General features: G+C 47.6%; 1 protein-coding gene and 1 long non-coding RNA gene across 2 annotated transcripts in view; one reads left to right on the top strand and one right to left on the bottom strand.

The window, feature by feature from the left end:
* Positions 1-1,282: 1,282 nt before the first annotated feature.
* LOC138359705 (uncharacterized) lies at positions 1,283-1,676 on the bottom strand. Its single transcript, XR_011226008.1, has 3 exons — positions 1,539-1,676; positions 1,408-1,451; positions 1,283-1,343 (listed from the first exon to the last, which is right to left on the bottom strand). It is a non-coding gene; the product is annotated as an uncharacterized lncRNA (long non-coding RNA).
* The window catches only part of LOC123775110 (uncharacterized), a 67,367-nt gene continuing 58,581 nt past the window's right edge, over positions 1,625-10,410 (top strand). The window contains exon 1 of the mRNA XM_045769990.2: positions 1,625-1,765. The gene's annotated coding sequence lies outside the window, so the exon portion shown is untranslated. The remainder of the gene's footprint in view (positions 1,766-10,410) is intronic.

Genomic DNA, 10,410 nt, shown 5'->3' with positions numbered 1-10,410 from the left:
AGAGGTTTAACACTTTCACGGTTATTGACATTAGAAGTGAGTCATATTCTGTTAATTTTGGGCTGTCGAAGGCGGGAGCACACCTTAGGAAATAGGTCAGTCTGGGCAAAGCCAGGCACCTTGTGAGAAGGTACAAAGCATCGTGGGCGTCCAAAGCCCCTATTCTTCCCTCCATCCTCCTCAGGTCGTTCAGCTTTTCTTCGAGGACTACCTCAATGGCGCTCGAGCCCAGAGGTGCCCCTAGCAGCACACTGTCGGTGGGAGCGATCACTTGCGCTCCTGGCAATATGGTTCGCAGTGCATCTATGGTTGGTTGGCTAGATGAGATGATTTCACACTTTAATGGGTTTAGGGTGAGTCCTAACTCCTCTCCCTTAGATTTCACCAGCTGTAGATCTTCTAGCAGGGACTCCTGTGTCCCTGCCAGGGTGCCATCGTCCAGGAACCAGATGTTGAGTTCGCTGGTCAACCTGCTTGTGACCTCTTTAACAGCCATGCAAAAAAGAAAAGGGGCAAGTGGGTCTCCCTGCTGGACACCTTCTGCAGAAACAACTTCATGTTCCCCAAACAGCAGCGTCGATTCCCTACTGTACCCTGCTGAGATGAAGGGGAGTAGAGAAGGAAAGCTTGTTCGAACCTCTTCCAGTACCACATCCCTTTTCACCTGGTTGAAAGCATTTTTAAAGTATATATATATATATATATATATATATATATATATATATATATATATATATATATATATAATATGTCGTACCTAGTAGCCAGAACGCACTTCTCAGCCTACTATGCAAGGCCCGATTTGCCTAATAAGCATAGTTTTCCTGAATTAATATATTTTCTCTAATTTTTTTCTTATGAAATGATAAAGCTACCCATTTCATTATGTATGAGGTCAATTTTTTTTTATTGGAGTTAAAATTAACGTATATATATGACCGAACCTAATCAACCCTACCTAACCTACCCTAACCTATCTTTATAGGTTAGGTTAGGTTAGGTAGCCAAAAAAGTTAGGTTAGGTTAGGTTAGGTAGGTTAGGTTGATGAAAAACAATTAATTCATGAAAACTTGGCTTATTAGGCAAATCGGGCCTTGCATAGTAGGCTGAGAAGTGCGTTCTGGCTACTAGGTACGACATATATATATATATATATATAATATATATATATATATATATATATATATATATATATATATATATATATATATATATATATATATATTCCTTTGTTCACTTACCATCATGTCCGAGTTATTAATTAATTTATATTTCTCTTTCCAGATGATGAGCGCTCACCTTGGGGCTGCCTGAAGCCACCTTGGGGGCTGCCTGAAGCCACCTTGGGGCTGCCTGAAGCCACCTTGGGGGCTGCCTGAAGCCACCTTGGGGCTGCCTGAAGCCACCTTGGGGGCTGCCTGAAGCCACCTTGGGGGCTGCCTGAAGCCACCTTGGGGGCTGCCTGAAGCTACCTTGGGGGCTGCCTGAAGCCACCTTGGGGGCTGCCTGAAGCCACCTTGGGGCTGCCTGAAGCCACCTTGGGGGCTGCCTGAAGCCACCTTGGGGGCTGCCTGAAGCCACCTTGGATCTGCCTGAAGCCACCTTGGGGCCGCCTGAAGCCACCTTGGGGCCGCCTGAAGCCACCTTGGGGCCGCCTGAAGCCAACTTGGGGCCGCCTGAAGCCACCTTGGGGCTGCCTGAAGCCACCTTGGGGCCGCCTGAAGCCACCTTGCTTTTGACTGCTGATCCTCCCTTCAATTATACGTGAGGACGTTTAAAGTATTATTGATCTCTATGGCTATTTGTGTTGGCAGTGTGCATGCACATCCATCCACACTTCAATATGCATGTCGTGAGTCATTTAATTTAACTATACACACAGCGGTCGGGGGGGAGGAGGGGAGGGGTCGTAGTCCTAAGGGCCCGAATTCCATTCCCGGCCGAGGCAGAGAAAATATGGACAGGTTCTTTCACATGATGCCTCTGTTTACCTGGCAGTAAAAAGGTACCTGGGAGTTAGACAACTGCAACGGACTCCTGGGGAATGTATGCGTGTGTTAGAGAGAAATATATGTTGTAGATATGTTAGGAAAAGAGGTCAGGAGTCAGAAAATTAGACAATTTAAGGTGAGGAAGGCGGGGCCCAAGAGCTAGCAGCTCGACCCTGCAGGCACAAATAGTAAATACATACAAACACACACAAGCGTATTAGAGTTCTACGTCATGCTGATAAACAGGAGAGACGACTAGACAGTCTGCGTTTTCCTGGGATGCCAGAAAGTTGTTGACTGTGTTACCAAACCTCTAGAGTGGGTGAAGGAGTATGAGGAAGAAGGTAGAGTCATAGTAAGAGGAGAGAGGGATCAGTGTGGCGAGAGGTAAGAGGTGGAGTGCCTGGAGGGGCGGTGCTAGGGCCCATCCTGTTCCTAATACACCTACGGATCTAACAACCTATCCTGATCGGGTCCGATCCGGGCAGGTCCGATCTAACGGACCTGCCCGAAACGCTGCGCGTACTAGTGGCTTTACAAGATTGTAAATACTATGCTATACATTCTCACAAACCCAATGTACCTTCTTGTATATAAATAAATAAATAAATAAAGAAAGAAAATTAGCTCACTCTTGTCAATATTTGCTGACGATGTTAATGATTCACCTAATACATTCACCTAATAAGGTGAATCACCTAATAAGATTGAATCGCCTAATAAGAATCGCCTAATCACCTAAGAATCACCTAATCACCTAAGAATTAGAATCACCTAATCACCTAAGAATCACCTAATAAGATGATTCACCTAATAAGATGATTCACCTAATAAGGTGAATCGGAACAAAGGAGGATTGTACTACATTACAAGATCAATTAGATAATATCCAGAACTAGGCTGAGAAATGGTTACTAGACTTTAATGATAACAAATGCAAAGGTATGAGGTTAAGAACTAGAGCAAGACGACCTCAAGGTGGCTAGCGCTCAACTTGTGAAAGAGAGACTTAGTAGTGGACATAACTGGAGCTCTAACAGGCTCGATTAAATTAAAGCGGCGTCTGGGATGCTCTCGGACGCAGGTTCGAATCCTCGACACGGCCCTTGTGGATTTGTCCATTGGAGCTCTGACGCCAGACACACATCGGCAGGATAACGACCGCTGTATACGCCATACTGGCAAAGGTTCGGTTATCCTTTCTGAACTTTGACAAAGTTCCCTTCCGAACGTTGTATACGACCTTTGCTAGACTCGTCACTGAGTATGCTGCTACACCATGGAATCCCTATCTTGAGATTATCTTGAGATTATCTTGAGATTATCTTGAGATTATCTTGAGATTATCTTGATGATTTCGGGGCTTTTTAGTGTCCCCGCGGCCCGGTCCTCGACCAGGCCTCCATCCCCAGGAAGCAGCCCGTGACAGCTGACTACCACCCAGGTACCTATTTTACTACTATGTAAACAAACCCTACCTAAACAAGCACAAATAAAACTTGAAAAGATCCAAAAATATGCAGCAAAAGAAAGACTGTTGGGAACTGAAACCTCACTACAGCTGGGGAAATAATGAGTAGGGCAGACATGATAACGACGTACAAGATACTAAGAGGGGGGGGTATTGACAAAGTATATATAGGAGCATTGTTTCAAGTTAAGGAACAGTAGAATAAGATGACAATTTAAAACTGGAAACATAAATGAGTCAGAGGGATGTTAGGAAGAACTTCTTCAGTTTAAGAGTCGTAACTTCTTCAGTTTAAGAGTCGTAACTTCTTCAGTTTAAGAGTCGTAACTTCTTCAGTTTAAGAGTCGTAACTTCTTCAGTTTAAGAGTCGTAACTTCTTCAGTTTAAGAGTCGTAACTTCTTCAGTTTAAGAGTCGTAACTTCTTCAGTTTAAGAGTCGTAACTTCTTCAGTTTAAGAGTCGTAACTTCTTCAGTTTAAGAGTCGTAACTTCTTCAGTTTAAGAGTCGTAACTTCTTTAGTTTAAGAGTCGTAACTTCTTCAGTTTAAGAGTCGTAACTTCTTCAGTTTAAGAGTCGTAACTTCTTCAGTTTAAGAGTCGTAACTTCTTCAGTTTAAGAGTCGTAACTTCTTCAGTTTAAGAGTCGTAACTTCTTCAGTTTAAGAGTCGTAACTTCTTCAGTTTAAGAGTCGTAACTTCTTCAGTTTAAGAGTCGTAACTTCTTCAGTTTAAGAGTCGTAACTTCTTCAGTTTAAGAGTCGTAACTTCTTCAGTTTAAGAGTCGTAACTTCTTCAGTTTAAGAGTCGTAACTTCTTCAGTTTAAGAGTCGTAAATAAGTGGAGCGGACTAGATGAGGAAGTTGGCGAAGACAGTTCGATTCACAACTTACAATGTAATTATAATAAAAATAAGTGAAAATAAGTCACTGACTTTAATTAATGGTGCCCAAAAGGATGGGCTTAAGAGCAGATGATTGACCTTGTAAGCACTAGTTGATTACACACACACACACACACACACACACACACACACACACACACACACACACACACACACACACACACACACACACACACACACACACACACATGATATATGGGCTATATGATGGGCTGGCCCATATGATAGAGCCCAGTAGGCTCAGAAACCTGTACATTAGTTGATTGACAGTTGAGAGGCGGGACCAAAAAGCCAGAGCTCAACTCCCGCAAGCACAATTAGGTAAGTACACGCACGCACACACACACACACACACACACACACACACACACACACACACACACACACACACACACACACACACACACACACACACACACACACACACACAGTCAGACCCTTGTGAACACCACCACAGTTGAACACAGCCGTCCATGAGCCAAGAGACGCCACCCTGGCCTCTCACTATCACCCTAAGCCTCTCACCATCACCCTAAGCCTCTCACTATCACCCTAAGCCTCTCACTATCACCCTAAGCCTCTCACTATCACCCTAAGACTCTCACTATCACCCTAAGCCTCTCACCATCACCCTAAGCCTCTCACTATCACCCTAAGCCTCTCACTATCACCCTAAGCCTCTCACTATCACCCTAAGCCTCTCACTATCACCCTAAGCCTCTCACTATCACCCTAAGCCTCTCACTATCACCCTAAGCCTCTCACCATCACCCTAAGCCTCTCACCATCACCCTAAGCCTCTCACTATCACCCTAAGCCTCTCACCATCACCCTAAGCCTCTCACTATCACCCTAAGCCTCTCACTATCACCCTAAGCCTCTCACTATCACCCTAAGCCTCTCACTATCACCCTAAGCCTCTCACCATCACCCTAAGCCTCTCACTATCACCCTAAGCCTCTCACTATCACCCTAAGCCTCTCACCATCACCCTAAGCCTCTCACTATCACCCTAAGCCTCTCACTATCACCCTAAGCCTCTCACCATCACCCTAAGCCTCTCACTATCACCCTAAGCCTCTCACCATCACCCTAAGCCTCTCACTATCACCCTAAGCCTCTCACTATCACCCTAAGCCTCTCACCATCACCCTAAGCCTCTCACCATCACCCTAAGCCTCTCACTATCACCCTAAGCCTCTCACCATCACCCTAAGCCTCTCACCACCACCCTAAGCCTCTCACCACCACCCTAAGCCTCTCACCACCACGCTAAGCCTCTTACCATCACCCTAAGCCTCTCACCACCACCCTAAGCCTCTCACCACCACCCTAAGCCTCTCACCATCACCCTAAGCCTCTCACCACCACCCTAAGCCTCTCACCATCACCCTAAGCCTCTCACCATCACCCTAAGCCTCTCACCACCACCCTAAGCCTCTCACTATCACCACCCGGAGTCTCACCACCACCCTAAGCCTCTCACCACCACCCTAAGCCTCTCACTATCACCACCTGGAGTCTCAACACCATACATATCCTCACCATAATCGCGGAAGTCACCATCAACTTTCAATTGGGGTGATGGGACGAGAAATTGGATTTTGCTGTATATTAATCTCGACGACAAAATGTTGCCAAGATGCGTTTCCTTGGCGCCTTAACTCGGTAAGTAGTGCCTAACTGGTGCCGCAAGTTGGGTGACTTGTGGCACTTAACCCAGACGGAGGTGGATGTGGATGGATAATATTTGCATTTATTTAGTATTAGTACTGTTAGTCTATTTATATGTGTAGTGTTTGGTGGGAGTATTGGCCCGTGTTACTCCAGCCTGGCTACCACCACTCATGTCTTGTCCAACTGTCACCACCACCACCACTATTGTGACGCCACCACCACTATTGTGCCGCAACCCGTTCTCGCAAATTTAATAAGTCAATATTGACTTATTAAATATGTGCATAGGTGACATACTTAACATAATAGATACCCTTAAAAAGATTCATAGAAAACACCGACCTTACCTAACCTTGTTAGTATCTTAAGATAAGCATCTTATTGCTTCGTAATTACAATTATTACCTAACCTATAATAGGTATAGGTTAAGTAATAATTGTAATTACGAAGCAATAAGATGCTTATCTTAAGATACTAACAAGGTTAGGTAAGGTCGGTGTTTTCTATGAATCTTTTTAAGGGTATCTATTATGTTAAGTATGTCACCTATGCACGTAGTTAATATGTCAATATTGACTTTACGAATTTGCGAGTGCCGCCACCACCACTATTGTGAAGCCATCGGGAGGAGAACACGGCCAAACTGCACGTCCCACACCGTAGAAGATAATAAAGTACCATTAAGTTATGGTACGACATACCACTGTGTTCAACAGCAAACTTGATGATGACCACAGAATACCTGATCAACTGTTCTGTGATTCATACGTAAGACTGCGAGCAGCAGTGTCTAACAGCCTGGTTAACCAGACCACCAAGAATGTATATACATTCAAGCACAAATACAATATTCCTTGGCAGGCCTTCATGCTAGGCTATGTGAGTATGACTTACAGGAGGCTGGACAGTGCTGTGATGGAACCATCCCAACAGTACTGGAGAAGTCAGCATTTGGTATACATTCCTTTCACAAATGTTTATGAATGATACAAATTGAATGTAGTGGTGTTACAAGTGATACATAAAGATACAAGATTACCTGAATGAACTTCAGAAGGGAGAGGGATGGTTTGTGTGTGGGAGGGAGAGAGGGAGGGAAGGAGAGAGGGAGGGAGGACAGATAAGAGAGGGTTTGGAAGAGGTGGGTTGGGGGGTGTTGTGCAGTGAACCAGAGGATGATGTAAGCAAGTTTACTACACCAGTGTGTCGTGAGAACAATGGGAGGTGAGGCCAATGTATTACTGGTAGTGTATAGAGGAGAGTGAGAGATGGGGAGTGCGAGAGACTGGCTGAGTGAGAGTAACAGCCCCGGCCGCTTGTGACTTCATCTATATCTTAGAAATCATCTACCTTATTGCATCTGCTCGTTGAGTATTGCTGATTCTGGCTCTGTGTATCCCCGTACTCCTGTTGTGACTAATGTTAGTCACTGGGTGAGACAATCAGTCGGTGAGGTGCGGGTTATTCATGCCCGTGCCACCTCTTAGGTGGCTTAATCTCCATCAATGAGTCTGTAAGGTGCGAGGGGAGGAGTACCCTGATCGCTGGCTCCAGACACCTCATTGGTCCAATTTGATTTTCTCACTATCACCTGTTATTACTTCTGTTGCCACTACTTTGGGGCAAATTATTGTCTACGTAAGCTTTGTTTCCCCTAAATGATGGTGACTCCGCGCGTATCTCTAGCCCTTAATTACTGCTACGAGCTCTTCCTTGAGTCACCATCCTCCATGAGGAACACAGCATTGGTTATAACTTCTATAAGTTATAACCAATTGGTTATATAGTCTATTTCACTCATCTGCTCCTTCACTTCTTTAAATTTATTAGATATTTCATCTGCATTTGTGTACCGTAATTTGAATCTTCCCTTATTGTGTCTACTTTTTTGTTGATGGAGTACGTAAGGTTGTGGTGGTGTCAGGGCAAGGGTTGTATTCACCTAGTTGTAATCACCTAGTTGTGTTTGCGGGGGTTGAGCTTTGCTCCGAAGGGTGAAGGTTGGGAGAGGACTGGGCAGGCAGGTGGTGAGGCAGGCCCGTCGCTCTAACGACCAGGCCAAGTGGAAGAGGTGGATAGTTTAGGAGTCAGGTGGGGGGGGGAGGATTAGGAGCCAATGTCGAGTCATTTGGCTTGTTTTCTTGTTTTCCTTGAATGTTTATTACCCCTGTTGCGTGTTCTCTCATGAGTTGTGTTTATTATTCTGGTCAAAACAGAAAATGTAAACAATCTCTTTTGGTACACTGCTTCAGGTGGTGTGTTGTTTTCAGCCAAATTGTCCATCTCAGTTACCAGTAGCTTGGGTGCCATCTTTGTTGCTGAAACAACTCCAAGTGGGTGGTGGTGATGGGTGCCACGAGAGGCCAGGTGGTGATGATGAAGGGTGCCACGGAGGCCAGGTGGTGATGGGTGCCACAGGAGGCCAGGTGGTGATGATGAAGGGTGCCACAGGAGGCCAGGTGGTGGTGGTGATGGGTGCCACGAGAGACCAGGTGGTGATGGTGAAGGGTGCCACAGGAGGCCAGGTGGTGATGGTGATGGGTGCCACAGGAGGCCAGGTGGTGATGGGTGCCACGGAGGCCAGGTGGTGGTGGTGATGGGTGCCACAGGAGGCCAGGTGTTGATGGTGATGGGTGCCACAGGAGGCCAGGTGGTGATGGTGATGGGTGCCACAGGAGGCCAGGTGTTGATGGTGATGGGTGCCACAGGAGGCCAGGTGTTGATGGTGATGGGTGCCACAGGAGGCCAGGTGGTGATGGGTCCCACAGGAGGCCAGGTGTTGATGGTGATGGGTACCACAAGAGGCCAGGTGGTGATGGTGATGGGTGCCACAGGAGGCCAGGTGGTGATGGTGATGGGTGCCACGGAGGCCAGGTGGTGGTGGTGATGGGTGCCACAGGAGGCCAGGTGTTGATGGTGATGGGTGCCACAGGAGGCCAGGTGGTGATGGGTCCCACAGGAGGCCAGGTGTTGATGGTGATGGGTGCCACAGGAGGCCAGGTGGTGATGGGTGCCACAGGAGGCCAGGTGGTGATGGTGATGGGTGCCACAGGAGGCCAGGTGATGATGGTGATGGGTGCCACAGGAGGCCAGGTGGTGATGGTGATGGGTGCCACAGGAGGCCAGGTGATGATGGTGATGGGTGCCACAGGAGGCCAGGTGATGATGGTGATGGGTGCCACAGGAGGCCAGGTGTTGATGGTGATGGGTGCCACAGGAGGCCAGGTGTTGATGGTGATGGGTGCCACAGGAGGCCAGGTGGTGATGGGTGCCACAGGAGGCCAGGTGATGATGGTGATGGGTGCCACAGGAGGCCAGGTGGTGATGGTGATGGGTGCCACAGGAGGCCAGGTGGTGATGGTGATGGGTGCCACAGGAGGCCAGGTGATGATGGTGATGGGTGCCACAGGAGGCCAGGTGGTGATGATGAAGGGTGCCACAGGAGGTCAGGTGATGGTGAAGGGTGCCACAGGAGACCAGGTAATACGACCCATCACCATAACTTCCACAACATGCAGATCACTCACACTCAGACAACATTCCTCTCCCAACCTGCTACTCACCAAACTTTCCCAAGACCTATCAACCCCCTACATCTCCACCAATCCCTAATGTCTCCCACAACCTCCATACACCCGGCGGCTCCTGGCAGCTAGAAGCGGCCACCTGTAGTACCCTCAATTTTTCCCCCTTGTGTTGAATGGAAGCCTGTTAATTGCTTAATTGTTCCTTAATCACCCTTGTTATGTCTGGTGTGCTCGCTCGCGTGCGCACACTCTCCTCCCTCTTATCCATATTCAATGCCTCGCTCTCTTTCATCCAAGCTTTCTAATCTGTATTTTGTCTAACTCACTTATGTCTTCTCCAACTTGTTCTTCACTTTTCTGCTCTACTTGTACACTTTACTGGTGAAGGTGAGGGGTCATTGTTTCTTAAAGTAAGGAGGAGGAGAGGTTGGGAGAGGGGAGGGGGAGAGGGAGTGAGAGGAGCTAACAAGAAGGGAAGGGGTGGAGGGGTGAAGGGAAGGGGTGGAGGGAAGGTGGGAAGGGAGTAGTAGGTAGTGAAGGGAGAGGAGGAGTGAGAGGGAGGGTAGGGGGCTCCGCAGTGTTAATTAAAGCAATGATTCAGCAGCTATCACCTCTGTCATCACTCTTTGTGTACAGCCACCACTGTTCCTCCTGGCTTGGCCCCAGCCCCGCTGCTGCTGGCTTGGCCCCAGCCCCGCTGTTGCTGCTGCTGGCTTGGCCCCAGGCCCGCTGCTGCTGCTGGCTTGGCCCCAGCCCCGCTGTTGCTGCTGCTGGCTTGGCCCCAGGCCCGCTGCTGCTGCTGGCTTGGCCCCAGCCCCGCTGTTGCTGCTGCTGGCTTGGC

This window comes from Procambarus clarkii, chromosome 92 (genome assembly GCF_040958095.1).
Source record: "Procambarus clarkii isolate CNS0578487 chromosome 92, FALCON_Pclarkii_2.0, whole genome shotgun sequence".
NCBI lineage: Eukaryota > Metazoa > Arthropoda > Malacostraca > Decapoda > Cambaridae > Procambarus > Procambarus clarkii.
This window is presented reverse-complemented; position numbering and strand designations above follow the sequence as displayed.